The 14,344-nt window shown below is 41.1% G+C and overlaps 1 protein-coding gene and 1 long non-coding RNA gene across 3 annotated transcripts in view; one reads left to right on the top strand and one right to left on the bottom strand.

Annotated features, from left to right (window-relative positions):
* KLHL29 (kelch like family member 29) overlaps positions 1-14,344 on the bottom strand; it is a 408,337-nt gene that overhangs the window by 243,581 nt on the left and 150,412 nt on the right. The gene's annotated exons all lie outside the window — the stretch shown is intronic.
* On the top strand, positions 204-5,281 carry LOC310759813. The gene is made up of 3 exons (XR_014546518.1): positions 204-771; positions 1,140-1,300; positions 3,798-5,281. It is a non-coding gene; the product is annotated as an uncharacterized lncRNA (long non-coding RNA).

Genomic DNA, 14,344 nt, shown 5'->3' with positions numbered 1-14,344 from the left:
AAATTAGCAAACAATTGAACAATATTCCACTAAGCTATAGCAGAGGGACAGGATGCTGTCTAGCAGCAATGATTCCATCAGGCTACATAAAAGAGGAAGAGATGGGACGAAATAGTTCAGAAAAAGGGCAACCAAAATTATCAAGGGGCTTGAACAACTCCCCTATGAAGAAAGATTCGGGACTTTTTAGTTTAGAAAAAAAAGGCAACTGGGGGATGAAATCATAAAATGTGGAGTTGCATAAAATGCATGATGTAGAGGAATGGATAGGGAGAAATTTTACCATCTCATAACACAATAATCCAGGGCCATCCAATAATGTTGAATGCTGGAAGATTCAAAAGAAAGTACTTGTTCACACAGCAGATTTAAACTATGGAACCCACTCCTGTTAAGGATAATGGTTTGATTTCCTGAAATGGGAATGTTTAATTATGTTGAATCACCGTGTATTTTTAGCATGGGTTCCCCCCCCCACCCTTTGGCAGTAGCTCTCATGTGATTGGCTGACCACGAGTCACATGAGGGAGGCTTTCCATTCTGTTGTGACTGTTATTCTATTAACTGTCACTTTTAACTGTTTTCTGTTCTCTTTGTGTGTATAAGAGGGAGAATGGCTGCTGAGAGACTTCTTAGGATACTGCTGAGGACAGTGTGTGGTTAGTGTGATCTGTCTGAAGTGAAATAGACAGAGGAAGATCCCTAAACCTTAATAGGGAGAAATCTGTGCAGGAGCTCTGTAAAAGAAGCAAAGTGAATAAGTATGTTATTGTTAATATATTCTTCTCAGTTATATGTTTACAGTGGTACCTCGGGTTATAGACACTTCAGGTTGCACGTTTTCGGGTTGCGCACCGTGCCAAACCCGAAAGTACTGGAACGGGTTACTTCTGGGTTTCGGCGCTCGCGCATGTGCAAAAACACTAAATTATGCTTTGCGCATGTGCAGAAGCACCGACTCGCAACCTGCACTTGCGCAGACGTGGTACTGCGGGTTGCAAACGTGCCTCTCGCACAGATCACGTTCGCAACCTGAGATTCAACAGTATTAAAGTAAAGGTGTGTTTTTTTAAAAGAGAGAGAGAGAGAGTGAGTCTGGGCATATATATTTTTATGCATCTACACAACAACTCCCACAGTTTGTAGTGATGACCACCAACTTGGATAGCTTTCAAAGAAGACTGGAAAAATTCATGGAGGATGTGGTTATCAATAGTTATGAGCCATGATGGCTACATTCCACCTACGTTCCACTGTCTGAGGCAGGAAACCTCCCAATACTGGTCACTGGGAACCACAAGTGAGTTGTGCACAGGTCCTTCTTATCTGGTTGGCTACTGAGAGAACTGACTAGATAGGCCTTTGGCCTGATCCATCAGGGGCTCTTACTATGTCCCTGCATTAGTTCTGCTGAGAGACCACTAATTTTTGGCTACTGCTCTCCTTGAACTCTTTCTGGTCACTGCCTACAAACTCTGTACAGTGGTACCTCCAGTTACGAACTTAATTCGTTCCAGGGGTCCATTCTTAAGCCAAAACCACTCGTAATATGAGGCGGGCTTTCGCTAATGGCGCCTCCCACTGCTGCTGCACTGCTGGCGTGCGACTTCCACTCGCATCCCGGGGCAAAGGTCACAACTAGGCGCATCTACTTCCGGGTTAGTGGAGCTCGTAACCCGAAGCATTCACAAGGAGGACAGAACATGACACAAGTTTCCACTGTATCTAATAACTAGTGCCACAGTTCAGAGAATATTTTTTATCAGGTGGAAAGTCAGTGCACATATTAAATATTACGACTGACTGACATATTACTCTTCATATTCATCTCTAACACTGCCCAATCCAAGGTGAGCTTACGCAGAAGCAATGCCACATTGAGTTTAATGGGCCTTCCCCCACAAGGAAACATGAAAAGATTGCACATTACTACACTGGTGTAACTAGTCTGCTTCCTTTAATCTTCTTTGTCTTGAATTATGCACTACTTCAAAGAAGAAAACTATATAAATGGGAGAAGAACCAAAGGAGAACAAAACAAAATCCCTGTTAAGTTATTTTTATGCACACTGACTCTAACCTTTCATTCACATTCTTCATTAAATTTCAGTTCTTTTACTGAATCTAATAGCTGCTGCTTCTGAATCCAATCATGATCAATAATGCCTTTACTCTCTCTTCATTAACTTACTCCTTTTCCATTTCACTTTCAATAATTATTTTTCACTTTCAAGAATGCTCTTTCACTTTCAAGAATGCTCAGTTCAGGAGCATTGGCTTCTACCAAGTTTTCAGTTATATTAGATATAGAACAGATCCTACAGGGTTGAAGCATATATTCACTGGAGAGCAATAAAGTAGTGCTGTTTAAAAATAAATAAATCCGTAATATTACATATTAGCATTACTACAGCAACAACTGATGGGAGAAAGGAAGGAGTCAAGCTGGAAACAAATCAAAATGGGCAGAATACAAGCTCAAGAGAGTATGTATAAAACACATAAATATGTGTTTGAGGTCCTGCTATTTAAGATTTGGGCCACCTATTTCTCCCAAAGTATTTACACTGCCTGCTCCAACGTGCAATCCTTAATCAAAACACAAACTTGCCCACAATGAATTAAGTAAGTTGCTAGAAAAGGAATAAGGGAGGGGGGAGGCTGACATCCGCATGTATCCCATTCCATTCCTATTATAGCAAAATGCTCCAAGAACTGTGACCATAGTCTAATCTCGTTTTGCTCTTCTGTAGAAAATCTGCCATTTCTGTAAAACCAGGAATGTTTGATTCTCACGCAGCCAACACTACCCTTTTAAGCTTTCTGTGCCACTCTAGAAATTAATGCTTGCAAACACTTAGAAAGCGTCTGCATTGCAGGCAGAGAGGAATCAGGTGTGTAGGGCAAGTGATCCCCATAATGGGATTGAAGTTCAGAAACTGGTCAAATGAACTCAGTTAATGGCAAGATCAGTAGGTGCATAGCAAAACTGACACTACTACAGAATAAGACACAATACTACTGGAAGCTGGGGTGGTGGGTCCTGTTTCACCGCTTGAGGCAAAACAGAAAGTGCTGCCCTGCTGGAAGCCTGCCCCAAAAGGATGCCTCCAATCAAAAAACAGCAACAGCAGCAACCCATAACCACGTGTAAATCCATTAAAATGCATGAGTAAATAAAACTTACTGTGCTGCACCCAAATTATAGCCATGTTGGTGCCAGAGCAATCAGTTTGAGGGGGGCATTCCATAACTGAGGCACCACCACTGAGAAAGATCTCCCACTCTCCTGTAAAGGATTTTGGTAATAAGCCACACAAGGTCCAGAAGTGAACAGGCAGCTGGTTTAAAGTTGGTGTTTCACACGGGTGAACCCAGCCACACCAGTGAAATTCTGAAAACAGTACAGTGGTACCTCGGGTTACATACGCTTCAGGTTACAGACTCCGTTAACCCAGAAATATTACCTCGGGTTGGGAACTTTGCTTCGGGATGAGAACAGAAATCGTGCAGCGGCTGCGCGGTGGCGGCGGGAGGCCCCATTGGCTAAAGTGGTGCTTCAGGTTAAGAACAGTTTCTGGTTAAGAACGGACCTCCAGAACGAATTAGGTACTTAACCCAAGGTACCACTGTATTCAGTACTAAACAAGGATGGTACAATGGCTGTGTATTCTGTCAATGTTTAATTTGTATGAGAACAGTGGCCTGTCTCGAAATGACAGAAGCTATATCATGAATTACTCTTAAGGCCATGATATACTAAATACCTCACTATTTCTCTTCTCGTCTTATTTTAGCTTAAGATTCCATCCTGAAGAGGGCGACTCCACATGAAAACTGTACCCGAAAATAAGATTCAGAAAAGAACAAAGCCGCTTTGGGGATTATGGAGCAGAAGCTATAGATATCAGTTCAAGAAGCTTAATTTATATAGCTGAGAAAATACATGGGGAAAATCTACTTAATAAAAGCAGTCTTTAAACGACAAGTACAAAGTCACTGGAGGAGAACAGAAGAGAAGCTGTCAGGTTTGGTGATATTCTATAAAACTGAGGCTGATATTAAATGACTCAAAGACCACTTGGTCTTGAAGAGATGAAGGCCTGCTTAGCGCAGTTTTTTCCTGACTAGTTCATACTGGCACATGTGTGGCTATTTGTGCCCATGGCAGGGATGCAGTTCGCTGTCACTCATCTCCACCAGCCAGTGCCACCCCAAGACATTTTGGCACCTGAGGCAAGCCACAAAATGGTGCTCCTTGCCTACCAGAGAAGAAGGGGGGAGTGAAGATCTACATCAGGAACAAGGGGAAAACAAAAACGGAAAAAGATCTGCATTGGGTTCTGCTGCCCGTGGATCCTGCTGCCTGGGGCAAGTCGCCTTGCCTCATGAGCAGGCCGGCCCTACCATCAGCCATATAATACAAACACTGTTTCCTCCTTCCAGTGTGAGCCAGTGTGGTGTAGTGGTTAAGAGCAGTAGACTCGTAATCTGGTGAACCGGTTTCACATCTCCGCTCCTCCACATGCAGCTGCTGGGTGACCTTGGGCCAGTCACACTTCTCCGAAGTCTCTCAGCCCCACTCACCTCACAGAGTGTTTGTTGTGGGGGAGGAAGGGAAAGGAGAATGTTAGCCGCTTTGAGACTCCTTCGGGTAGTGATAAAGCGGGATATCAAATCCAAACTCTTCTTCTTCTTCCCTCCCCACCCCCATGCTTTTGATGGCAAAGAAGCAGACACAGACAACATTATGCCCTCCAGATGTCACTAAATTACTGTTCTCATAATTCCTGACCACTTGCCATGCTGGCTAGTGCTAATGGGAGTTGGAGTCTAACAATATAAGGTGGGCAGCACATTGTCTCTACAGCATATCACGAGAAGCGCTGAAAAACATGCAGTACATGTCCTATCAGCATTAGACCATATCAACTGTGTGATGTCCAGCTGGCTCCTAAAAAGTAACCTGATCATTCAGTTGTCTGGAGTGGTTCCAACAAGCATACTGTTTATTCCTCGATATTCCTGGAGTCTCTCACTTGTCATTTTATTTCTAAGCAGAAAGAGAAACAGGCTATAACAAAAAATAGGCATGGCCACATATGGAATATGAATAAATATTTAACTAAATTTATGTCAAACATTATTTACTTCACCTTGCAATGCAGTACTCTGAATCTTGATTCCAGCACACCTGGAATTGCTTAGCAGTGTTCTCAAATCAACTCTCAAGCCTAACAGATTTTTAGCTTTTGATTTAATATGTGCATTTACTTGCATCTGTGTTTGTCACCCTAATTGAGAGAAAAAGCATCACAACAACTTTGGTAGACTTAAGAGAAAAATAAGATCTTGGAAGCTTCCAATAATTTTAAGTCAAAAATATATTCTAATATATATTTTAGACACAGTCACATACATTGGGTCAGTTGAAATGCAATGCCAAACTAAACTTTACCACTATATAAATGAGCCCTGTGCTCATGTTTTCAGTTGTCTGTCCTCTTCCTCTCTTTGCACACTTAGGTTTCTTCTGTTATTTTTAATTAATAGTGCAATTCAGAGATTGAGAGTGTGTGGCCTTCCAGGTGTTGTTGGACAACAAGTCCCATCACCCCTGATTTCTGACCATGCTAGCTGGGTTAAGCATTTCCTGATATGGAAATCCAATTATGGGGAAAGCTTCATTTGTTCACATTCTGTCTGTCAGACATGTGTGGCCACTGATTTATTTTTGGGCCTTCTGTTCCACCTGAAAAACAGGGCAAGCTTTGCTTATGACACAAAGTACACACAAAACTTTTGCAAATCTGCATCTTTTTTGTGAGTGGGTTAGAGGGCCCAATTCACTGACAGGGTACTCAGTCTGAAAAATACTGTTGACATCCTGAAGAGCGACTAATGAAGTGAAACCAGGAGCTGGGACTAACCTCTAGAGGTAATCTTAGGAAAACAGTTGGGAGTCATGCAAATTTAGTGGCACATATTTCTTGCATGACTAAAAAAAGACTTCATTTTTCTTCCTCTGTGTCAGAACAAGCACATAAAAGGTCATTGTAGCTATGAAACACGAAGTTAATGTATAAACTCAAGGAAACAGAAATTAACTCATTTTGCTTGTAAGCAAAGTTCAAAAACATTGATAAGCTACACCAGCTCAGTTAGCCTATTCAACAATGGCCCTGGAGAATAAGCTAGGCACACTTACTTTATCCCTCAGACTCTTAAACCAAGGTCCTCCCTGCATTCCTTCAACTGGGTAATAATGTTAAAGGTTCCACCTAGCTCACATGCATCTTTGGATGACAACTCTGTGGCACCGGCTAGTTTTAAATGCAAGTTCAACTGTCAACCCTAAAGTTTCCATCTAACTCTCTCATACCTGCTTGAAATGAAAACTTAAAATAGCACTAAACATCAAGTTCGAAACTTTTTTTCTGGATATTTACTTTTGAACTTCACTTTTATTTACTTAGGGAGTAACACTGATGTTCAAGACAATTTCACATAGTAGAGCTAGATTATTGTAGGAATTTAAGAAATGAGTGAACTTCTTGCCATGTAACTTTGTGCATAATGGTACCAGAAGAAATCTGGCTTGTGCTAACAGTTATTAGAAAGAAAGGGAGTGGATCACAATGTTGTTGTTGTTTATAAGTAGGTCATCTCTAGAACCCAACCAAATTACATAATAGCTGACAATAAAGCGCAAAATAAGATACCCACTCAAATCCCTTAAAATGTGCATGCCTTTATGATGTGAAAAGGGTGCATAAATATTTTCTCATTAAACTATGTTGTATCCTCCTTTATGTTTTAATAACACGACAACATGAAAATAATTACTTGTAACTTCACTTGCTTGCAGAGTTATGGCTAGAAAATTACGCTGATGAAATTGCCCAACCAATTTGATGTGTTTGATTTATAAGGAAAGGCTCATAGACTAAGATGTTTACGAGTATCATAAAAAATGCAGCATTACAGAAAGGTTGAAATCCATTGTTTTCTTTAACTCGTAAGGATTCCAAGAGCATTTACAAAATGTTTAAAGGCTTAAAATCAAAACACATCTCAGAAGAAGAAATGTTTGAACAAAAGGTCCTCCTTGATTTGTCAAATACTGACTTCAAAGTTCTTGTTTCTTCGTCTTGCTGTTGCGGATAAATCATGAAAGCCGAAGGCCATGTAAGGTATGAGCTTCCCACTTTGTTGTCAGATTTTCAGTGATTCATCAGTGATGACTGAAAAAATAAAGGAATCCAAACCTTGGTCTTGGCAGGTATTAAGTCACCCAATAGAAATTTTAGAGTAAGGCCAACCAAACAAAAACATCTTGGGGGAAGGCGGTGAAGCCAGGATAAAAATAAACAGACATTAAGCACAGCGCATGAAGGAGTGATGAATCTGGGCTGCGTATCATGGGATGGATCTGTATCTAAGGGCAGGTTTGCACACACATGCAAATATATCAATTGGTGAATGTAGCAGGCTGTGACTTGTGTGCGTGTGTGAATCAACCACTGCAGATTAAACACCAAAGAAAAAACTTCCATATTATTTCTTATCTACCTCAAGCAAGCAGTCTGGCGCACACATTCAGCTATCAATCACCTGCTGCCTGGTTATCTGTATGCATGTGTGAACAAGACTTTAGAGTTGTTTTTGTCACATACTATGTTTTAAAATGCTTACACATCTTAAATCTGTAGCATGCCTGTGGAGTGGGGGGGAAACAGCGCATACACAGAATCATAGAACTGTAGGAAGGGACCCTAAGGGTCATGTGGTCCAAACCCCTGCAATGCAGGATTCACAGCTAAATGTATTACATGAGCACAGAGGTCTGCCTTGTAGCAGCTCCCTGCCGAGTACATACAGTGGTAACACACAACAGGTTGTAGCCAACTACATTTGACTCAAAACAGACCGACTTGAAATTAGTCGGCCCTGTCCATTTGTTTCAATGAGAGCCAGTGTGGTGTAGTGGTGAAGAGCGGTAGACTCGTAATCTGGTGAACCGGGTTCGCATCCCCGCTCCTCCACATGCAGCTGCTGGGTGACCTTGGGCTAGTCACACTTCTCTGAAGTATCTCAGCCTCACTCACCTCACAGGGTGAGGAAGGTAAAGGAGAATGTTAGCCGCTTTGAGACTACTTAGGGTAGTGATAAAGCGGGATATCAAATCCAAACTCCTCCTCCTCCTTCTCTTCCTCTTCCTCTTCTTCTTCAATGAACATACTTTGAATATGACTAATGTTGGCTACAACCCACACTTTGAATTATGTGCTTTAAAAATCTGTGAAATCAGCCTGCTCCTTACAATTTATTAATTGTAGCCTGAAAAGAAAAGGCTTGGGAAAAGGTTACTCTTTTGACAGCACAGCCATTAGAAACTAAAAAAGAGGAATTCAAGTGTTTATTTCTTTCTGTATATTGAAGGGAGGGAAACAACAAAGACATCAACCACACAACACTACAAATCACGCTGGCTGCATTAATTATGGAATGGCACCTCTCTCTCTCCCCCACCCCTCAAGCGTTCTGAAAACAGTTTGATGAAATAACCTATTGTGAGTAATCAACAGTAATAACATTACTCAGGCAGGCCATAAATAATAATGAAATGAGCATCACCGGAATAATATTTGCAGCCATACAGACAAAACAAAACTAGCAGAAAACCCATCCAGTAACCTCAGCATATGGAGAAGAGATGCAATAATGAATGAACAATAGTGAGGAAAAGGACTCCAGGAAAGTTACATAAAAAACCTTTTCGCATGCCAAATCCATCCCATCTAGTAAACAAACTGCAGGTGTCCTAATGGACAATGTCAAATGTATTGCATAACTTTGCTTTGTACCCTAATTTTCAGGACAGCCACACAGCAGATTAATGCAAAATGATGTTATTGTTCAAGAGGCATCTGCCAAGTGCATCCAGAGATGCCCTTTGTCATTTTCTACCGAGATCAACTGCTAGGCAGGTTAACCGCATCTGCAGCATCACCAAATCAACACGCCATGCATGAAATCAACACATTTCACATTTAGCAATTTGCAATATCTACTATTTTGATCCCGCACTCCTAATTTCTAATTTATATTGGACTGTCAATTAAAAAAGCCAAACTGGGAGGGGGGGTACGTCCTGTTCAGACTTGGGTTGCAGTCCCCATCAAAGACCAGGTCCACAGCTTGAGATTTCTTCTGGATCCAGCCTTGCTCCTGGGTGCTCGTGAAGCAACCAAGGCTAGCAGTGCTTTTCTACAGCTTCTCCTAGTGTGCCAGTTATGCCCCATTCTGGATAAAAACAGATCTAGCCACTTGTCACATATCTTCCGGTCATACACAGCCTGGATTACTGTTAACACTGTTCTTGAACCGGCCTCTGAAAGGTGCATGGAAGCTTCAGCTTCCGTGGGGGGGGGGGGATGGGGATGGTGCAGTGACTTCCATCTATGGGCCAAAGAAGATCTAACTGCAGAGAGATTACCCACGTAAGAAGGTTCTTAGATTGGAAACTCGCTGTTTGATCACCCCTCGGAATTAAAGGAGCAAGTTGTGGGGAGGCTTGCATGTCACATTTAATTTAAAAAAATATTACTTTGAAAACACGAATCCAAAATTTTGATGGCAGAGGGCATCGCCACCATAAATGGGAAAATGTACCCCTGCTACCACAACCATGCCAACAATCCTATGACTTATTTCATGGGTAGGCAAACTAAGGTCCGGGGGCCGGATCCGGCCCAATCGCCTTCTCAATCCGGCCCACGGATGGTCCGGGAATCAGTGTGTTTTTACATGAGTAGAATGTGTCCTATTATTTAAAATGCATCTCTGGATTATTTGTGGGGCTTGCCTGGTGTTTTTACATGAATAGAATGTGTGCTTTTATTTACAATACATCTCTGGATTATCTGTGGGGCATAGGAATTTGTTCATTCCCCCCCCCCCAATATATAGTCCAGCCCCCCCCACAAGGTCTGAGGGACAGTGGACCGGCCTCCTGCTGAAAAAGTTTGCTGACCCCTGTCTTATTTGATGTCGTATGAGAGAAAGCAACACAGCAGCACAGTGCCAACTATGTAGAACTTTTCTTTAGCTTAGTTTAGTTTAGTTATTTTTGTTTAAATAATACAGAAAAACAAAACAACAACAACAAAGAAAGAAAAAAGGTTGAAAAGATACAACCCAAAACACTGAAAACGGATATTATATACTTATCATATAGTACTCCCCCCCTCCACAGTTTCCCTCCACCACAATTTGACTTCTTTAAATCTCTATTTCCACATTTACCTTTGCATTCTCCAAATAGTCACATTCTTTGCACTAACTATGTAGAACTTTTCAGAAGCATTCCCTTCCGCAAGAGGAGGTTTCTTTATAGGGCTTAGATGCCCATACTGCATTCCACTTAGAAAAATATATTTTCACGTGTAGGTCCTTCTCCCAGCTAAGTTTGAGACCTTCTAATGGGCCCATAGAAAAATCAAGTCTCTTTATAAAGAACAGAAACCAGTGCTCTACCCTGATGACTCAGAAGTAATAAAATTTCTTCAGATTTAGTAAGGGATCTAGTAGCTCATGCCTTAAGGGCAGGATGAGCCAACAGATGTTGCAGGTAGAAATACACACCCAATTAAAATCTGGATCTCCTACAGATCTACTACTCAACAGAAATTGGAGTATCATTTTTACAAAAGCCACATAACCTGAACAAGCTATTCTTCTCCCAGGATAAAACTATTCCCTGCAATTTCATACTTCTAACCTGTGGGTGGCTGTCTAGTGGCCACAAACATGAACACACTGAAATAAGACGTAACTGCTATTCTCCCCTCCTCTCCTCCAGATACTCAATGTGCTTAAAGTGCAGATTGTAGAGCATAAAGTGTGAAGTTGAAAAATGACAAAATTCGGGTTATGTGATCTGGAGGATATGCTTCGCTGACTCAGTTATATTCAGATAGAGGGAGAAACTCAACATAGTGCTCTGGTGATTGTTCCATCAATGGAAGCATTTCAGATCCCTGCCCTTCACATGCTGTTCTGGGGGTTCCCCTGACCCCACCAGAGTCAGGTTTGATGGGCGCACAGGGAGAGGACAGATGGGTAGCCCTGTTGCATAAGTCGAAGCCAATATACTGGCTCTCTGATGATGGAACTCATTAGGCAAATCCTGCCCAGAATTTCCAAGCAGCAGTCTTCCTGCAAAAACAGCTGTCCCCTGAGTTGTTGCTGATGTGCAAGAACAATGATCAGAATCTAAAGAAAAGAAAGTAAGCCGGCACAATAAAGATTATGATGGGACCTTCAGTGTTCAGCACATTTATTGTGGCATATACTGGTTCTCAAAAGTGCATGCCACAACTCATTTGTAAGTCTTTAAAGGTGCCATAAGAGACTCATGTTAGTTTTTCACCCATCTGAAAAGAAGCTGATGATTATCTGTTAAACAGCTGAAGGGAAGAAAATGTCACACCAAAAATGCAGCCGATTTCTACAGCTGATGCACTCCAAAAAATTATTCAGAGGTTCCTGACTCTGATTCTCCCATAAAGATGGCGCTGATCAAGTGGCCGTGTGGTCATGCAGAAGATCCATTTGCACACATCACACCCCTGTTCCAATTATAATACAATGTTCCTGCATGAAGGTAATAGAAGGAGTTTGCAGTACTGCAAAAGTTCTGCCAGGAAACATTTCAAAATGTTTATGAAACACAGGAGTAGCGCTGAACTGTAAGCACTGTTAGCATCACACTCCAGTGGAGTGACAAATGACAAATGCCAAGTAATGTCTGTTCCAGATGATCTTCCCAAGCACCAAACTCAGTGAAGGCACAAAAGGAAAAACTTAGGCCTGTCCTCTCAAAGTCCGTCCCCTCTAAACTAACACCAACTAATCAACAGTTACACAATGATTACACACCAGCATTTTAGAATTATACCAAAAATGTATGTGAGTTGTAGTTTCTACTTCTGTGACCCAAGTTGATTATTTTAATGTTGTATATTATCAGTGAGGTTAAACATGAAGTGTCTCATTCCAACAAAATTATATAGTATTCTTATAACTGATGTTGGTCTGCAGTGCCACTTTCTGTTTGTAGTAAGCCGAGACTCAACTTGGAATACAAACTGAACTAATCATTTCCCCCTTGAATTAATCAAATCATTATCTATAATATTTGGAGGATTTCTGAACTAATCAATTTCCCCTTGAATTAATCAAATCATTATCTATAATATTTGGAGGATTTCATTTTTGTTTCTGTAACAGCCACATCTTGGATAATTTGTATTTTGTATACTATATACATATACTTGAAATATGTTGACATGTTTATGTAATGATCACTTCTACTTTATTGATATTTGGGTTTCTGTGGCTTTGTCCTTTTGTTACTTACCGACTCAATTTGCGCTGGAAACTAGTATGGAATTGTCATGAGAGTGGGAGTGTTATAAGATCAGGGTAGAAATATACACAGAAATGGGAAGACAGAAGCTTGGACACAATACCCTGAGGCTTCACAATATATGAATATAATTTGACCTGGGAGTTGTTTTGATTTTTTTTGTAGCGGCTCTTACCAGCTATCGGCCTACATAAATCTGCGACTAATGTATGCAGCACTCCTAGATCCATTTTAATAAAACAATTACGTAAAAACTTCTTAACAGCCCACTTCAGTCTCATCATATTAAATAATGGATAACAACTGTCTCGTAATTTCTAACAATCCAAAGCAATGAAGCTTCCATCACACCCTCTGAGCATCTAAGCAGACATCACTATTAGATTATCACTAGCAGTTTTAATGGTCCCCTGAGGTTTCTCCAGTTCTTAACATCATCTAGCAAATTCTGGATCTCTGAACTCCCATCACTTCAATTAATTCTTAGGAATGGCTTTCACAAAATTCATGGATTTGGGGGGGGGGAGAGGACATGAATATTGTATGCCCTGTTCTCCCACCCATTAAGAGTAGGATTTTCTAGAGTTTAACCTGAAGTTAAACCTAAGCCCAGATACACTTTCACCACCAGAACACTATCTCAGCATGCATTGGATAGTAACCAAAGAGGGCAGGAATAAATTTATCACACAAAGGTGTCCAGAAGTACCCAAGATTACCATTACGAGTTTTGTGGGGTTCCACTCCCCCAATATAAGTTTTTATCTCAGGGGCTGCCTATGCATGGATCATGCTAATTAGACCTAAAATAATAATATAAATGGTTGCTTATACAGCACCAACTGAAAGTAGTACAACTGTTTGTTCACAGGATCACAATCTAAGGAAAATTCAACTAAACATGGAAAGGCAAGACAGTCTGAGAAGGATGGGGTAGAGGAAAGAGTGTCTATGATGGAAGAAATACATTAAAAAGCATTTTACATATAGGATGTGATGGGACCATCCATCCAGAAGGGAAATAATGCCAAAGAAATGGAAATAAAGGCAAGAAGCAGTATAAAGTCAGTTCAAATGATCCTGATAGGAAATGAACCACTGCCTCTCGTATGCAGCTTATTTTCAACTTCTTGTTTAGTGCTAATAATACTCAGCCGCGACCTATAAATCAGAAAATTATGGTCAGCGCTCATCTTTCAAACAGGAATTATAAAGTACAAACGGTGCTTTCCAATTTTGGCTTGAAAGATGAGCAGTAGAAACAATTTCCTCATTTGGAAGACAGAGCAAATTACTACCAGAAGCTACAAGCTGCAAGGATGTTGCACATGAAACAGGAGGAAGGAACACAAATTCCCGTGGCTCAATTTCAGTTCTTCAGTCTCCAAACGAACGTTCCTTTGCAGCATGCATTGGCTCAGGGGTTCCCAAACTGTGATCCACAGGCCCTCCCAGTGGTCCATGAGCTACATTCAGGTGGGCTGTGGCGTGTCTGTAAATATACAATTTAAAATCATACCACATCTAGCACAACACTTTACAATCGCTGCGATGGGCAGAGAGATTACAAAGTGGTCCGCCAAGACTCCCCACAATTTTCACGTGGTCCATTGCGGGGGGGGGGAGGGTTAGGAACTACTGCATTTGTTAATATGTGCCAAGCATAAATGCTCAGTAAAACAAATTGGTTTCTCAAGATTATAAAAAGACAGACTTAGGAGATCAGGAGATTTAAAAAAAAAAAGATTTGGGCTAGATTCCAGCTGGTGCTCATTCCCATGCTGACAATATTTCTCAAGGTCCTCATTCCCTGTACCAGTAAATTAGGACCTTGAAGAAGCAGAGGGTCATAGTGGGAAAGAATGGAGAAAGCCCCTGGTTGTTGGGTGCTTACATCCTCTTGTGCCAACG

Source organism: Podarcis filfolensis (genome assembly GCF_964270895.1).
Source record: "Podarcis filfolensis genome assembly, chromosome: 3".
Classification (NCBI taxonomy): domain Eukaryota; kingdom Metazoa; phylum Chordata; class Lepidosauria; order Squamata; family Lacertidae; genus Podarcis; species Podarcis filfolensis.
This window is presented reverse-complemented; position numbering and strand designations above follow the sequence as displayed.